Source organism: Scyliorhinus torazame, chromosome 4 (assembly GCF_047496885.1).
Source record: "Scyliorhinus torazame isolate Kashiwa2021f chromosome 4, sScyTor2.1, whole genome shotgun sequence".
In the NCBI taxonomy this organism is placed as follows: Eukaryota; Metazoa; Chordata; class Chondrichthyes; order Carcharhiniformes; family Scyliorhinidae; genus Scyliorhinus; species Scyliorhinus torazame.
The window spans coordinates 101273267-101290072 of NC_092710.1; the positions used below are offsets into that span (position 1 = coordinate 101273267).

A 16806-nucleotide genomic window follows, 5' to 3' on the forward strand; every position below is an offset into this window, starting at 1 on the left:
ATTCGTCGCCCACCTACAAGGCTGGAATTATGAGCCTGTTTGAACATTGGACTTACTAAAGTGTTATGCCACAATGTTAATGTTTCTCTTTTTGGCGTTACAGGAGTTCGTTTTTGATGTTTGATGATTACACTTGTTTTGTTTATGGTACAACCTCGTTGCTATGTTGCACCTGACACCTTCCTATGTATATAGTTTTGCCTCATGTACATGTTGTAGATATTGCAGACACACATTCAACTGCACTCAGTACACATCTATATTTATTACCACATAGGCACATATTCTTGTAAAAAAGGGGGATGTCATGATATTCAGATAAACATCATGGTGCAAACACACACACTGATGGACAGATCAACAGACCAATCAACACACACGCAACATCACAGCCAAACACAAGCAAGAGCACACGCACTATAAAACGGGGAACACCACAGTTCCCGCTCATTCCAGCGGGAGACAGCTCAGGGCACAGAGCTCCCAGCAAGCCACTCAGACATACACCATGTGCTGAGTGCCTCTCTAAGATAGTGTTAGGGCTGGGTCCACAGGTTAAAGAATGAACCACAGTCATAAGTTTACAGATGTTGTTATTGATAGTAATAAAACAGAGTTGTACCATCTGCAACCGTGTTGGTTTGTCTGTATAGTGGAACACCCAACATGACAGGCGCCTCTTCTGGTCAGTGCCTCACTGGCCGACCTTGCATACAAAGGTATTCCCTGCCTCTAGCAGGGGGAATCTTATACTCTGCAAGGGACGATAATTGTTCTCACCCAGTAGGCTCTGCGTGGGCTCTGACAGATATATTTTCGATGTGGAGGTGCCAGCGTTGGACTTGGGTGGGTGCAGTTAGAAGTCTTACAACACCGGGTTAAAGTCCAACAGGTTTGTTTCGAATCACTAGCTTTCGGAGTGCAGTTCCTTCATCAGGTGGGCGATATATTTTCAGCAGCTCAGTGTGGAGCAGGATGAAACAATTGTTGTGGGGAGGATATATTTTCAGGAACTCAACGTTAAATAAAATGAAATAGTTGCTGGGGGGGTATTTTCAGCAGAGTGAAACAATGATTAAGTACCACCGCTCAGTGTAGTGGAAAGGGGGCATTAGCAGCATAGGCAGTGGCGGGATGTACTAGCAGTGAAATGCATTGAGAGTATTTGCTAAGACACAGCAGCCCAGTTCCTGCATCTTGCTCCTGCCCAGAGATGGAATTCCCGCCCCCTCCCTCCCGGGGACACCCGCCGCGACGCCTGCGCAGTGCGGCCCGGCCCGGGACCATGGCATTTCCCGTGTAGCTGCTGAGAGGCCGGTTGTCTGTCTGTCCTCCTCCCTCCTTCCCTCCCTCATTCACTCACACCTCAGCCCGTCCCTCTCACCCAGTTACACGGGGCTGTGTTTGGTGTCAAGGCCCCAGTCAGTCTGTCGATTGTCGCTTCAGGATCCAGCCTCTCTCTTCCCCTCCTCTCCCTTCACCCTCAGCGCCCGATGTGGAGGCCTGCAGGCGGCGTCTCTTCCCCATCCTCCGGGAGGGGCTGAGCATTGAAGAGCGGAGCCGGCGACGGGCCTTTTCCTCCAGGACCGAGAACAAGGTGCCGCTTCCAACTTGTTTTGAAATGAGCGGCGGTTGTGCGCGAGTCCGCGGGCGGGCCGGGGTCACGCGGAGGCGCAGCTGGTGGGACCTCCCCCCCCCCCCCCCCCGAGAATCTCCCCCCCCCAGGATCTCTCCCCCCCCCCCCGAGGATCTCTTCCCCCCCCCCCCCCGAGGATCTCTTCCCCCCCCCCGAGGATCTCTTCCCCCCCCCGAGGATCTCTTCCCCCCCCCCCGAGGATCTCTTCCCCCCCCCCGAGGATCTCTTCCTCCCCCCCCGAGGATCTCTTCCTCCCCCCCCCCCGAGGATCTCTTCCTCCCCCCCCCCCCCGAGGATCTCTTCCTCCCCCCCCCCCCGAGGATCTCTTCCTCCCCCCCCCCCCGAGGATCTCTTCCTCCCCCCCCGAGGATCTCTTCCTCCCCCCCCCCGAGGATCTCTTCCTCCCCCCCCCCGAGGATCTCTTCCTCCCCCCCCCCCGAGGATCTCTTCCTCCCCCCCCCCCCGAGGATCTCTTCCTCCCCCCCCCCGAGGATCTCTTCCTCCCCCCCCCCCGAGGATCTCTTCCTCCCCGCCCCCCCGAGGATCTCTTCCCCCCCCCCCCGAGGATCGCTTCCCCCCCCCCCCGAGGATCGCTTTCCCCCCCCCCCCCGAGGATCGCTTTCCCCCCCCCCCGAGGATCTCTTCCCCCCCCCCCTGAGGATCTCTTTCCCCCCCCCCGAGGATCTCTTCCCCCGCCCCCGAGGATCTCTTAAGCCCCCCCGAGGATCTCTTAAGCCCCCCCGAGGATCTCTTAAGCCCCCCCGAGGATCTCTTAAGCCCCCCCGAGGATCTCTTCCCCCCCCCGAGGATCTCTTCTCCCCCCCCCGAGGATCTCTTTCCCCCCCCCCGCGAGGATCTCTTCCCCTCCCCCCCCCTGGAGGATCTCTTCCCCCCCCCGAGGATCTCTTCTCCCCCCCCCCGAGGATCTCTTCTCCCCCCCCCCGAGGATCTCTTCCCCCCCCCCCGAGGATCTCTTCCCCCCCCCCGAGGATCTCTTCCCCCCCCCCCCGAGGATCTCTTCCCCCCCCCCGAGGATCTCTTCCCCCCCCCGAGGATCTCTTCCCCCCCCCCGAGGATCTCTTCTCCGCCCCCCCCCGAGGATCTCTTCTCCGCCCCCCCCGAGGATCTCTTCCCCCCCCCGAGGATCTCTTCCCCCCCCCCCGAGGATCTCTTCCCCCCCCCCCGAGGATCTCTTCTCCCCCCCCCAAGATCTCTTCCCCCCCCAAGATCTCTTCCCCCCCCCCGAGGATCTCTTTCCCCCCCCCCCGAGGATCTCTTCCCCCCCCCGAGGATCTCTTCCCCCCACCCCCGAGGATCTCTTCCCCCCCCCCCGAGGATCTCTTCTCCCCCCCCCGAGGATCTCTTCCCCCCCCCCCGAGGATCTCTTCCCCCCCCCCGAGGATCTCTTTCCCCCCCCCCGAGGATCTCTTCCCCCCCGAGGATCTCTTCCCCCCCCCCCCGAGGATCTCTTCCCCCCCCCCCGAGGATCTCTTCCCCCCCCCGAGGATCTCTTCCTCCCCCCCGAGGATCTCTTCCTCCCCCCCCCCGAGGATCTCTTCCTCCCCCCCCCCCGAGGATCTCTTCCTCCCCCCCCCCCGAGGATCTCTTCCTCCCCCCCCCGAGGATCTCTTCCTCCCCCCCCCGAGGATCTCTTTCCCCCCCCCCCCCGAGGATCTCTTTCCCCCCCCCGAGGATCTCTTTCCCCCCCCCGAGGATCTCTTTCCCCCCCCCGAGGATCTCTTTCCCCCCCCCCCGAGGATCTCTTTCCCCCCCCCCGAGGATCTCTTCCCCCGCCCCCGAGGATCTCTTAAGCCCCCCCGAGGATCTCTTAAGCCCCCCCGAGGATCTCTTAAGCCCCCCCGAGGATCTCTTAAGCCCCCCCGAGGATCTCTTAAGCCCCCCCGAGGATCTCTTAAGCCCCCCCGAGGATCTCTTCCCCCCCCCCGAGGATCTCTTCCCCCCCCCCCGAGGATCTCTTTCCCCCCCCCCGCGAGGATCTCTTCCCCCCCCCCCTGGAGGATCTCTTCCCCCCCCCCGAGGATCTCTTCTCCCCCCCCCGAGGATCTCTTCTCCCCCCCCCGAGGATCTCTTCTCCCCCCCCCCGAGGATCTCTTCTCCCCCCCCCGAGGATCTCTTCTCCCCCCCCCCGAGGATCTCTTCCCCCCCCCCCCCCCCGAGGATCTCTTCCCCCCCCCCGAGGATCTCTTCCCCCCCCCCCCGAGGATCTCTTCCCCCCCCCCCCCCCGAGGATCTCTTCTCCCCCCCCCCCCCGAGGATCTCTTCCCCCCCCCCCGAGGATCTCTTCCCCCCCCCCCCGAGGATCTCTTCCCCCCCCCCCCGAGGATCTCTCCCCCCCCCCCCCGAGGATCTCTCCCCCCCCCCCCCCGAGGATCTCTCCCCCCCCCCGAGGATCTCTCCCCCCCCCCCGAGGATCTCTTCCCCCCCCCCCCGAGGATCTCTTCCCCCCCCCCCGAGGATCTCTTCCCCCCCCCCCGAGGATCTCTTCCCCCCGCCCGAGGATCTCTTCCCCCCCCCCCCCCGAGGATCTCTCCCCCCCCCCCCCCGAGGATCTCTTCTTCCCCCCCCCCCCGAGGATCTCTTCTCCCCCCCACCCCCCGAGGATCTCTTTCCCCCTCCCCCCCAAGGATCTCTTCCCCCCCCCCGAGGATCTCTCTTCCCCCCCCCCCGTCTCCCCGTCATCATACCCCCCCCCAGACTCTGCGAGCTCTCCCAAACAGATCCACTTTTTACTTTACTTATACTCGTTCTAATCTTTTAAAAATTCATCCGATGCCAGTGATTATGTAGTTACATTGTATATGTTGTGTTGCCCTATTATGTATTTTCTTTTATTCCCCTTCTCATGTACTTAATGATCTGTTGAGCTGCTCGCTGAAAAATGCTTTTCACTGTACCTCGGTACACGTGACAATAAACAAATCCAATCCAATCAACCACCCCTGAGATCGTCATCCCGCCCCGAGATCATCATCCCGCCCCGAGATCATCATCCCGCCCCCCGAGATCATCATCCCGCCCCCCGAGATCATCACCCCCCCCCCGAGATCATCACCCCCCCCCGAGATCATCACCCCCCCCCCGAGATCATCACCCCCCCCCCGAGATCATCACCCCCCCCCGAGATCATCACCCCCCCCCGAGATCATCACCCCCCCCCCGAGATCATCACCCCCCCCCGAGATCATCACCCCCCCGAGATCATCACCCCCCCGAGATCATCACCCCCCCGAGATCATCACCCCCCCGAGATCATCACCCCCCCCCCGAGATCATCACCCCCCCCCCGAGATCATCACCCCCCCCGAGATCATCACCCCCCCCGAGATCATCACCCCCCCCCCCCCCGAGATCATCACCCCCCCCCCGAGATCATCACCCCCCCCCCCGAGATCAACACCCCCCCCCGAGATCATCACCCCCCCTGAGATCATCACCCCCCCCCGAGATCATCACCCCTCCACCCCCGAGATCATCACCCCCCCCTCGAGATCATCACCCCCCCCCGAGATCATCACCCCCCCCCGAGATCATCATCCACCCACCCCCGAGATCATCATCCTCCCCCCCCCCGCCCGAGATCATCATTCCCCCCCTTGAGATCATCATCCCCACCCCCCCGAGATCATCATCCTCCTCCCCTGCATCATCCCATCCCCCCCCCTGAGAATCCGCTCGTCTCCCCCATAGATTCTCATCCCCTCCCTCCCGTCTCCCACCTCCCTCCCGTTTCCCACCACCCTCACTCCCGTCTCCCCCCTCCCTCCCCGTCTCCCCCTCCCTCCCCGTCTCCCCCTCCCTCCCCGTCTCCCCCTCCCTCCCCGTCTCCCCCTCCCTCCCCGTCTCCCCCTCCCTCCCCGTCTCCCCCTCCCTCCCCGTCTCCCCCTCCCTGCCCGTCTCCCCCTCCCTGCCCGTCTCCCCCTCCCTGCCCGTCTCCCCCTCCCTCCCCGTCTCCCCCTCCCTCCCCGTCTCCCCCTCCCTCCCCGTCTACCCCCTCCCTCCCCGTCTACCCCCTCCCTCCCCGTCTCCCCCCTCCCTCCCCGTCTCCCCCCTCCCTCCCCGTCTCCCCCCTCCCTCCCCGTCTCCCCCCTCCCTCCCCGTCTCCCCCCTCCCTCCCCGTCTCCCCCCTCCCTCCCCGTCTCCCCCCTCCCTCCCCGTCTCCCCCCTCCCTCCCCGTCTCCCCCCTCCCTCCCCGTCTCCCCCCTCCCTCCCCGTCTCCCCCCTCCCTCCCCGTCTCCCCCCTCCCTCCCCGTCTCCCCCCTCCCTCCCCGTCTCCCCCCTCCCTCCCCGTCTCCCCCCTCCCTCCCCGTCTCCCCCCTCCCTCCCCGTCTCCCCCCTCCCTCCCCGTCTCCCCCCTCCCTCCCCGTCTCCCCCCTCCCTCCCCGTCTCCCCCCTCCCTCCCCGTCTCCCCCCTCCCTCCCCGTCTCCCCCCTCCCTCCCCGTCTCCCCCCTCCCTCCCCGTCTCCCCCCTCCCTCCCCGTCTCCACCCTCCCTCCCCGTCTCCACCCTCCCTCCCCGTCTCCACCCTCCCTCCCCGTCTCCCCCCTCCCTCCCCGTCTCCCCCTCCCTCCCCGTCTCCCCCCTCCCTCCCCGTCTCCCCCCTCCCTCCCCGTCTCCCCCCTCCCTCCCCGTCTCCCCCTCCCTCCCCGTCTCCCCCTCCCTTCCCGTCTCCCCCACCTTCCCGTCTCCCCCAGAGATTCTCTCCCCCCCCCGTCTCCCCCTCCCTCCCCGTCTCCCCCAGAGATTCTCTCCCCCCCCGTCTCCCCCAGAGATTCTCTCCCCCCCCGTCTCCCCCAGAGATTCTCCCCCCCCCCCGTCTCCCCCAGGGAATCGTCCCCCGTCTCCCCCAGGGAATCGTCCCCCGTCTCCCCCAGGGAATCGTCCCCCGTCTCCCCCAGGGAATCGTCCCCCGTCTCCCCCAGGGAATCGTCCCCCGTCTCCCCCAGGGAATCGTCCCCCGTCTCCCCCAGGGAATCGTCCCCCGTCTCCCCCAGGGAATCGTCCCCCGTCTCCCCCAGGGAATCGTCCCCCGTCTCCCCCAGGGAATCGTCCCCCGTCTCCCCCAGGGAATCGTCCCCCGTCTCCCCCAGGGAATCGTCCCCCGTCTCCCCCAGGGAATCGTCCCCCGTCTCCCCCAGGGAATCGTCCCCCGTCTCCCCCAGGGAATCGTCCCCCGTCTCCCCCAGGGAATCGTCCCCCGTCTCCCCCAGGGAATCGGCCCCCGTCTCCCCCAGGGAATCGTCCCCCGTCTCCCCCAGGGAATCGTCCCCCGTCTCCCCCAGGGAATCGTCCCCCGTCTCCCCCAGGGAATCGTCCCCCGTCTCCCCCAGGGAATCGTCCCCCGTCTCCCCCAGGGAATCGTCCCCCGTCTCCCCCAGGGAATCGTCCCCCGTCTCCCCCAGGGAATCGTCCCCCGTCTCCCCCAGGGAATCGTCCCCCGTCTCCCCCAGGGAATCGTCCCCCGTCTCCCCCAGGGAATCGTCCCCCGTCTCGCCCAGGGAATCGTCCCCCGTCTCGCCCAGGGAATCGTCCCCCGTCTCGCCCAGGGAATCGTCCCCCGTCTCGCCCAGGGAATCGTCCCCCGTCTCGCCCAGGGAATCGTCCCCCGTCTCGCCCAGGGAATCGTCCCCCGTCTCGCCCAGGGAATCGTCCCCCGTCTCGCCCAGGGAATCTTCCCCCGTCTCCCCCAGGGAATCTTCCCCCGTCTCCCCCAGGGAATCTTCCCCCGTCTCCCCCAGGGAATCTTCCCCCGTCTCCCCCAGGGAATCTTCCCCCGTCTCGCCCAGGGAATCGTCCCCCGTCTCGCCCAGGGAATCTTCCCCCAGGGAATCTTCCCCCGTCTCCCCCAGGGAATCTTCCCCCAGGGAATCTTCCCCCGTCTCCCCCAGGGAATCTTCCCCCAGGGAATCTTCCCCCGTCTCCCCCAGGGAATCTTCCCCCGTCTCCCCCAGGGAATCTTCCCCTCGTCTCCCCCAGAGAATCGTCCCCCGTCTCCCCCAGAGAATCTCCCCCCCCGGTCTTCCCCATAAAATCTCCCCCCCCCCCCCCCCGTCTCCCCTGGAGAATCTCTTCCCCCCCCCCCCCCCCCATCTCTCCCAGAGAATCTCTTCCTCCCTGACCTCCCCCAGATAATCCCGTCCCGCAGAGAATTCCCATTCCCTCGATCTCGACTGCCCCCTCCATTCCCTCACTCACTCCCCCCACTCCTGCCCCGACTTACTCCCCTGCCTCACCCTTTGCCCTGACTTGCTCCCCTGCACCCACCCGTTGCCCCGCTGCCTTTCCGCACTATCTGGTCATCTGTTCCCACAAGTCGGTTTTTGAAAGTCAACAAAAGGAAGAAACTTTACCCAGGACAGATATGCCATTTCTTTCTCAACCATTGCCTTTGTATTTGTTTTGGAGGAACAGTGATGATTGACAGTTGAACATTGCTCTTCTCCAGGTGAAAACATGGCTCACCCGAACTGTCCTGTTTATTGAAAGCTGCTCCGGCTGGGACAGGCTTTCCTATTGTGTCTATATGTGCGGGTCTTTATATCTCTTTCCTCCATATACATTTATCTAGATTTGGATGTACATGTCTATATCTATTTATTTGTCAGCTTACATATTATCCTTAGAGCAGCGAATGTAAATAACAGTTTTAATAACAGAACAAAGGGGAGTGTAGTAGAATAAACAGGGAGAAATTATTTGTCCTGGTTAAAGAGCAAAGATAATTGGCAAAAAGAGGTGACTTGAGGAAAGAATGTTCATGAGTGAGTTTCTGCGATCTGAAATAAATTGCCTGAAAAGGTGAAAGTAGTTTCAATAATTTCCGAATTTTTTTTAGTAAGCATTTGAAGGAGAAAATATTTACAGGGCTATGAGGAGAGAGCTTGAGAGTGAAATGAATTGGGTAGCTACAGAGCTGACGCGGGCAGCATGGCCTCCTTGTGTGCTATATCATTCTGTGGTTATGTATTTTTCTTTTGTCTCTACATCAAGTAATCTATTACGATTTTTATCTAATCTTTCTCTCGCATCTTCCTATCCATGCAGTGGGAGGATGCTATAAAATATAAATTAATTCTCGAATGCTGTTTCAACAATGTCTCTCTTGTCCATTATTTTTCTGCGGGATAAGGCAAGAGGAATTGTTTCTCAATAATTAAATTGACACCATAATTGGTCTTTTTTATTTTAAATGAAACTTATTTTGAGGAGTTGTGGCAGTACCACAAATAATGGGGGAAAGGAGTGTAAGTTGGTGTATCTTGTCAATGTTGACCCATGCATGGTTTCCACTTTAATTCTTGTGATCAAGGCTCTACATTTTCATGGCCCTTGATAACAGCTAGCATCTTGGTGTTTTTTTGCTCTCCTGAAACATTGTCTTCCACTTGCTCTTCAGCTTTACCAGTCATTACCGTTTATGCTCAAAGAATTGTAGTTTTTTTCTTGGTAATCTTCTGCCAAATTTCAATTTGTGCCTGCTTTCTTTAAAACTTCCTTATTCGTTTAGATTGAGATTTATTGTCACGTGTACCGAGGTACAGTGAAAAGTATTGTTCTGCGCACAGTCCAGTCAGATCATACCATACAGGAAAAACATAGGACATACAATAGATGCACAATGTAAATTCAGAGACATCGGGTGAAGCATACGGAGTGGCGTGTAGTGCTGCACAGCAGAGAAGATGTGTGGAGAGATCAGGTCAGTCCATTACAGGGTTTTTCAGGAGTCTGGTAGCAGCGGGGAAGAAGCTATTTTTGAATCTGTTAGTGCGTGTTCTCAGAGTTTTGTATCTTCTGCCCGTTGGAAGACTTTGGAAGAGAGAATATCCCAGATGGGAGGAGTCTCTGATTATGCAGCTCACTTTCCAAGGCAGGTGTAGACACAGTCAGTGGATGGGAGGCGGGTTTCCGTGATGGACTGGGCTGTGTTCGCGACTCTCTGTAGTTTCTTCCGGTCTTGGGGCGAGCAGTTGCCATACCAAGCTTGATGCTGTCTATGGTTCATCTGTAAAAATTGGTAAGAGTCAATGTGGACATGCCGAATTTCCTTGGTTTCTGAAGGAAGTACAGGCGTTGTTGTGCTTGGTCGTAGCATCGACATGGGTGGACCAGGACAGATTGTTGATGTGAGCACCTAGGAAGTTGAAGCTGTCAACCATCTCCACCTCGGCACCATTGATGCAGACAGGGGTGTGTACGACCCTCACTTCCCGAATTCGATGCCCAGCTCCTTAGTTTTGCTGACATTGAGGGAGAGATTGTTGTTGTTACACCACGCCAATAGGTTCTGTATCTCCCTCCTGTACTCTGACTCATCCGTTGTTTGAGATCCGACACACTACGGTCGTGTCATCAGCAAACTTGTAGATGGAGTTTGAGCCGAATGTTGCCCAACAGTCCTGTGTGTGTGTAGGGGGCTAAGTATGTAGCCTTGCGGGGGCCGGTGTTGAGGACTATCTGTTGTTTATCCTTACTGATTGTGATCTATGGAAGTCGAGATAGTTGTGTGTTGTCCAATTAATCTTCTTCATACGTTTCAGAAACAACATCTCTGTTGCTTTTATTTTCCATTGTCCTGCTTATATGAATGCAAAAGTTGGAATTTGGAATGCGGACCAGCACTAGCAATATCGTTATCTCATTTTGTTTTCTGTAGAGATGTTCTTATTTCCAAAGAAACCTGACATTTTCTAAAAGTTAATTAGGGTCTTACTTTCATTGATGTTTTAGTAGTTGATTTACCAATACACTAGAAAGTGCATGATGTGACAGGTTTAGGAAAGACCTTGGTTTTCTCTGTTTTATGCTTCTGTTGTATTCTAGATTCCTCGCTCTCTTGCTCTGTGTAACCAGCATAATGTATAGCCACAGTGAAGCTGTATGCATGTGTGGTGGTAACAGGTGCAGAATTTCAGTCCAAGTCTTGTAACTTGCTATAGGAAATCTGGCAAATTGGGGTTGCTACCAGGTATATGCTTTGGCAACTGAAAACGCAAATGCCTGTCAAGGTCAGTGTATAAATAACTTTTGATTGCTGAGTTAATGATAATATTATTGCAGCATTCCGGTTGAAGTGCATCTGAAATGACTAATGCTGGAAGGATAGGTATACTGTTAGTTCTTTGTGTCTTTAATACATTTTTGTTACTCCAAATTTTAATGATGAATTAGAATAGAATCATAGAATCCCAACAGTGCAGCAGGAGGCCATTCGGCCCATTGAGTCTGCACCGGCCCTTGCAAAGAGCACCCTACTTAAGCCCACGCCTCCACCCTATCCCCGTAACCTTACCTAGCCTTTTGGCCACATGGGGCAATTTAGCATGGCCAATCCATCTAACCTGCACATCTATGGACTATGGGAGGAAACCAGAGCACTTGGAGGAAACACACTTCGCACAGGCAATCACCCGAGGTTGGAACTGAACCTGGAGCTGTGAGGTAGAATGCTAACCAATGTGCTACCATGCTGCCCACAATTAATAACATTGCATAACAAACTGTCAGATGTCTTGTACTAAAATCCTTTATGACTAGGTTTTTGTTTTGTAGGGTTGGCGATCCAAGACTCTGCTGCACATCACTTTTAATCAGCATTGTGTGCAGCATCAATGTTCTGTTTTTTGCTGACTGCCGAGATATGAATGAAGGAAGTTATCAATTAACCTTACTGCCCAAAACACTCTGCTTCTCAAGAATGCATGCCAGTGCATTGTGTTTGCTTGCTGCAGGATCAGCTAGCTTCACTATGCTTATGGTCAGGAAAAGGCATGTGTTGCTGATGTAAATTAACGGCCATGATTTTAAAGCTCTGACCAGCTTAAAATTTAACAAACACAAAAACAACCCATCACCAAGACAACCTGCAAACATCTCAGCCTAGTTACATTATTGAAACTGCAACTTAAATTTAACAGTAAGAGGGAGAGGCTGTGGAATCCCAGCAGTGGATCTGCGGCACGAGGTGCTGACTGGCCAAGGTAAATGCTTAAGATCTGCTACTTTTAGCACTGCCATCTGCTACTTTTAGCACTCCCACAAAAGCTACTTTTACCACTCCAGGAGATTCAGGTGGCAGAGGTGAGTGCAGTGGCCATCACTAAGGAGAAGGTTCTGGTGAAACTGAAAGGTCTGAAGGTGGATAAGTTACCTGGACCGGATGGACTATAATCCAGGGTCCTAAAAGAGATAGCTGAAGAGATTGTGGAGGCATTGGTGGTGATCTTTCAGGAATCACTGGAGGCAGAAAGAGTCCCAGAGGACTGGAAAGTGGCTAATGTAATACACTGTTTAAGAAGGGAGGGGACTTCTGGTTGCGGCTATGCTTAGGTAGGTCGCACGGTCGACAGCTCCCATGGTCGGCAGCTCCCACCGAGAACGAACTTTTGGGCCCTTTTACGGAGCTCTATCGGCTCTTGGACGATGATTCCCGGTGTGGGAAGGAAACCGGCGAGGGTCCCCCAGCGCTGTGTGGAGCGGACCAGGAGTGGGGCGATCAAAAAAGCGACTTTGGGGAAGAGAGGAGAACTGGCGCGAAAAAACAAGATGGCGTCAGGCGGGGATCAGGCAGCGTGGGCCCCGTGGCCATGGGAGCAGCAGGAGTTTCTCAGAAGCTGCTTCGCCGAGTTAAAGGAAGAGATGTTGGCTCCTATGAAGGCTTCTATTGAAAGATTGTTGAAGATCCAGAAGATGCAGGGGACGGCGATCAAGGAGGTGCAGCAGAAGGCCTCTGATAACGAGGATGAGATTTTGGGCCTGGCGGTTAGTGGAGGCGCACGAGGCTCTGCACAAAAGATGGCAAGAGAGGCTGGAAGACCTTGAAAACAGGTCAAGGAGGCAGAACCTGCTGATTCTGGGTCTCCCTTAAGGTGCGGAGGGGTCGGATGCTGGTGCGTATGTGACCACGATGCTGGGAGCGCTGATGGGTGCGGGGGCTTTCCCCCGATCCCTGGAGCTGGATGGGGCGCACAGAGTCCTGGCAAGGAGGCCTAGGGAGAACGGGCCACCGAGAGCTATGGTGATAAGATTCCACAGCGGCGAAGAAGGAGCGAAGTAGCAGGTGGGAGAACTGTGAGATCCATATTTACCAGGACTGTGGTGCAGAGCTGGCCAAGAGGTGTGCGGGATTCAACTGGGTCAAGGTGGTCCTCCACAACAAAGGGGTGAAGTTTGGGCTGTTACAACCAGCGAGGCTGTGGGTTACATATCAGAACCGGCACCACTATTTCGATACTCCGGATGAGGCGTGGACTTTTATAAAGAACGAGAAGCTGGACTTGGAACTACTGGAATGCAGCACTAATGGAATGCAGTATGTTGTGGGGGCATGCTTGTGGGGGGGGGTGTTATGTTGGGTTTTTTCCCCCGTTTTCTCTTTTGTTTTTGTTGCCCCCTTTGCTCTGGGCCCTCGAGGTTCTGGGCTGGGTTGCAGTTTGGGAAGAGCTGCGTCACAGGTGATGGGGTCGGGCCAGACGGTGAGAGCAGTTTATTCGCTCAACGTTGGGAGTAGCACCCTAAGTTTGTTTGTTTGAGAGAGTTGTGTTTTTCTCTGTACACACGGGATGTAGGGGGGGGGGGGACTCTCTTTACCTCACTTAGCTGAGGGGGGGAAGTTTGGAGACCCGTAGAGGGAGCCAACAGGGGGATTGGAGGTAGAGACGGGAGCGGCCGGTGTCAGTATGAGTCAGCTGACCTGTGGGAGTGCAATGGGGGGGGAGGCGGGGGGGGGGGGAGGTTAAACGAATGCTTGACTAGGGTGTGGGGGGAGGGGAGGAGGGCTGGGATGCTGCTTTGCTGACTGGAGGGGAATCCATTTTCAAAGTAAAGGGGAGAGTTGGGACGAGGAGCCTCCGGCTGGGGTCTGGAGTGTGCGGTAGGTGGGGGCATGTGGCTGGCCTAAAAAGGGAGATGGTTAGTTGGCGGGAGGGGTAGGGGTATTTAACCCCCCCCCCCCCCCAAACCAGGCTGATCACATGGAACGTGAGGGGCCTGAATGGGCCGGTCAAGAGGGCCCGTGTGTTTTCGCACTTAAGGGGGTTAAAGGCAGACGTAGTCATGCTACAAGAGACACATCTGAAGGTCGCGGATCAAACCAGGCTGAGTAAGGAATGGGTGGGGCAGGTCTTCCACTCGGGGCTGGATGCGAAGACCAGGGGGGTCGCAATCTCGGTGAGCAAGCAGGTGGCATTTGAGGCGGAAATATTGTGGTGGATATATTATGGTGAGTGGCAAGCTGCAGGGGGGCGGGGTGGTGTTAGTGACTGTGTATGCTCCGAACTGGGACGATGCAGGGTTCATGAAGCGGATGTGGAGTCAAGCAGTATGGTAATGAGGGGGGGGGGGCGGGGGGGGGGGGGGGACTTCAATACAGTCCTGGATCCGGCACTGGACCGGTCTAGGTCTAGATCGTGTAAGAGGTCGGCAGCGGCCAATGTCCTGAGGGGGTTCATGGACCAAATGGGGGAGGGGAGTGGACCCGTGGAGATTCGCTAGGCCAAGGGCGAAGGAGTTTTCTTCTCCCATGTTCACAAGGCGTACTCGCGGATTGACTTTTTCGTTGTGAGCAGGGCGCTAATCCTGAGAATGGAGGGGGGTAGAGTACTCAGCTATTGCGATCTTGGACCATGCCCCGCACTGGGTGGAGTTGGGGCTGGGGGAGGAGAGAGGCCAACTCCCTCTGTGGAGGCTAGATGTAGGACTATTGGCGGATGAGGAGGTCTATAGGCGGATGAGGAGAAGTATCCCAAAGCTATGTGGCGACCAACGATACTGGGGAGGTTTCAGGGAGTGTGGTCTGGGAGGCGCTGAAGGCAGTTATCAGGGGGAGCTAATCTCAGTCAGGGCCCACAGGTACAAGAGGGGTAGGTTGCAGAGGGAGAGGTTGGTGGGGGAGATACTTAGGGTGGACAGGAGGTACGCGGAATCCCCCGAGGAGGGGTTGTTAAAAGAGCGCCGGAGTCTGCAGGCGGAGTTTGACTTGCTTACCACAGGGAAGGCAGAGGCTCAGTTGAGGAAGGTACAAGGAGCGGTGTACAAGTATGGGGCGAAGGCAAGCAGGATGCTGGCGCACCAACTGCGGAAGAGAGAGGCGGCCAGGGAAATTGGGGGAATTAGGGACGGGTGGGTAACACAGTGCTGAGCTCGTCAAGGATCAATGAGGTCTTCAAGAGCTTTTATGGTAAACTGTGTGAGTCAGAACTCCGGGAGGAGGGGAGGGGCGGGTAGAGGGATTGGGGGCCCCGATTGAGATGGAGGAATTAGTTCAGGGTCTGGAGGGTATGCAGTCGGGCAAGGCCCTGGGACCGGACGGATATCCCGTAGAATTTTACAGGAAATTCTCAGAGCTGTTGGGCCCGTTATTGTTGAGAACCTTCAATGAGGTTAAGGAAAAGGGAACCCTTCCCCCGACGATGTCGCAGGCTCTGATCTAGCTCATCCTTAAGCGAGATAAGGACCTGTTACAATGTGGCTCCTACCGGCCAATATCGCTCCTTAATGTAGATGCCAAACTGTTGGCCAAGATCCTGGCCACCAGAATTGAGGACTGTGTCCCGGGAGTGATCAATGAGGATCAGACGGGGTTTGTGAAGGGCAGGCAGCTGAACACGAATGTGCGGAGGCTCCTGAATGTGATCATGATGCCCTCGGAAGGGGGGGGGTGAATGCAGAAGTGGTGGCGGCAATGGACGCGGAAAAAGCCTTTGATCGGGTGGAGTGGGAGTACCTGTGGGAAGTGGATTTGGCGAGGAATTCATAGGGTACGTTAAATTGCTGTATCAGGCCCCTGTAGCGAGTGTGTCGACGAACCGGCTGCGGTCGGAGTAGAGAAACGAGGCAGGGGTGCCCCCTGTCCCCCCTGCTATTTGCCCGAGCCGCTGACCATAGCATTGAAGGAGTCTAGAAACTGGGGTGGGGAGGAGCATCGGGTTTCACTATGCGGATGACCTGCTCCTGTACATTTCGGATCCAGTGGAGGGGATGGGGGAGGTCAGTAAGATCCTTAAAGATTTGGGGGACTTTTCGGGGTCCAAGTTGAATGTCGGGAAAAGCGAGCTTTTTGTGATACATACGAGGGGCCAGGAAAAGAGGCTGGGAGAGCTACCGCTTAAGATGGTGGAGAGGAGCTTTCGCTATTTGGGCATACAGGTGGCTAAGAGTTGGGATGCCCTGGACAAGCTCAATCTAGCGCGGCTGGTGGATCAGATGGAGGAGGACTTTAAGAGGTGGGACACGCTGCCTCTTTCCCTGGCGGGCAGGGTGCAGTCCGTGAAGATGACGGTCCTCCCCAGGTTCTTGTTCGTCTTCCAGTGCCTTCCCATCCTCATCCCCAAGTCCTTCTTCAAGCGGGTGAACAGGATTATCACGGGATTTGTGTGGGCAAACAAGACCCCGCGTGTTAAGAGACTGTTCTTCGAGCGCAGATGGGGTGGGAGTGGGCTGCGCTGCCGAACTTCTGCAGCTATTATTGGCAGCGATTCCATGATTCGGAAATGGGTAGTAGAGGGAGGGGGGGGGATGCGTCAAAACGGTTGAGGCGGTGTCTTGTAGGGATACTAGCCTGGGAGCATTGATAACTGCACCGCTGCCACTCCTGCCGACACGGTACACCAAGAGCCCGGTGGTGATGGCGACATTGAGGATCTGGGGTCAGTGGAGACGGCACAGGGGGGAGGTAGAGGCCTCAGTCTGGACCCCGATACAAAACAATCACAGGTTCGTTCCAGGTAGAATAGACGGTGGGTTCCTAAGCTGGCACAGAACGGGTATTAAAAGATGGGGGACTTGTTTATTGACGGGACCTTTGGTAGCCTGAGGGCGCTGGAAGAGAAATTTGGGTTGCCCCCAGGGAATACCTTTAGGTACCTGCAGGTCTGGGCTTTCGTGAGCAAGCAGGTGGGGGAATTTCCGCTGCTACCAGCCCGGAGGATACAGGACAGGGTGGTCTCAGGCGTGTGGGTAGGGGACAGAAAGGTATCGGACATATACCAGGAGCTGCAGGAGGCGGAGGAGGCCTCAGTGGAAGAGCTGAAGGGCAGGTGGGAGGAGGAGCTGGTGAGGAGCTGGATGAGGACCTGTGGGCAGATGCCCTGGGCAGGGTCAATTCATGCTCATCTTGTGCCAGGCTTAGCCTGATTCAGTTTAAGGTGGTGCAC

The 16806-nt window shown here is 57.3% G+C and overlaps 1 protein-coding gene across 7 annotated transcripts in view; it reads left to right on the forward strand.

Moving 5' to 3' along the window:
* Positions 1 to 1273: 1273 nt before the first annotated feature.
* fam135a (family with sequence similarity 135 member A) overlaps positions 1274 to 16806 on the forward strand; it is a 291962-nt gene continuing 276429 nt past the window's right edge. For all 7 annotated transcript variants that reach the window (XR_011940623.1, XR_011940624.1, XM_072498374.1 and 4 more), the window contains exon 1: positions 1274 to 1597. The gene's annotated coding sequence lies outside the window, so the exon portion shown is untranslated. The remainder of the gene's footprint in view (positions 1598 to 16806) is intronic.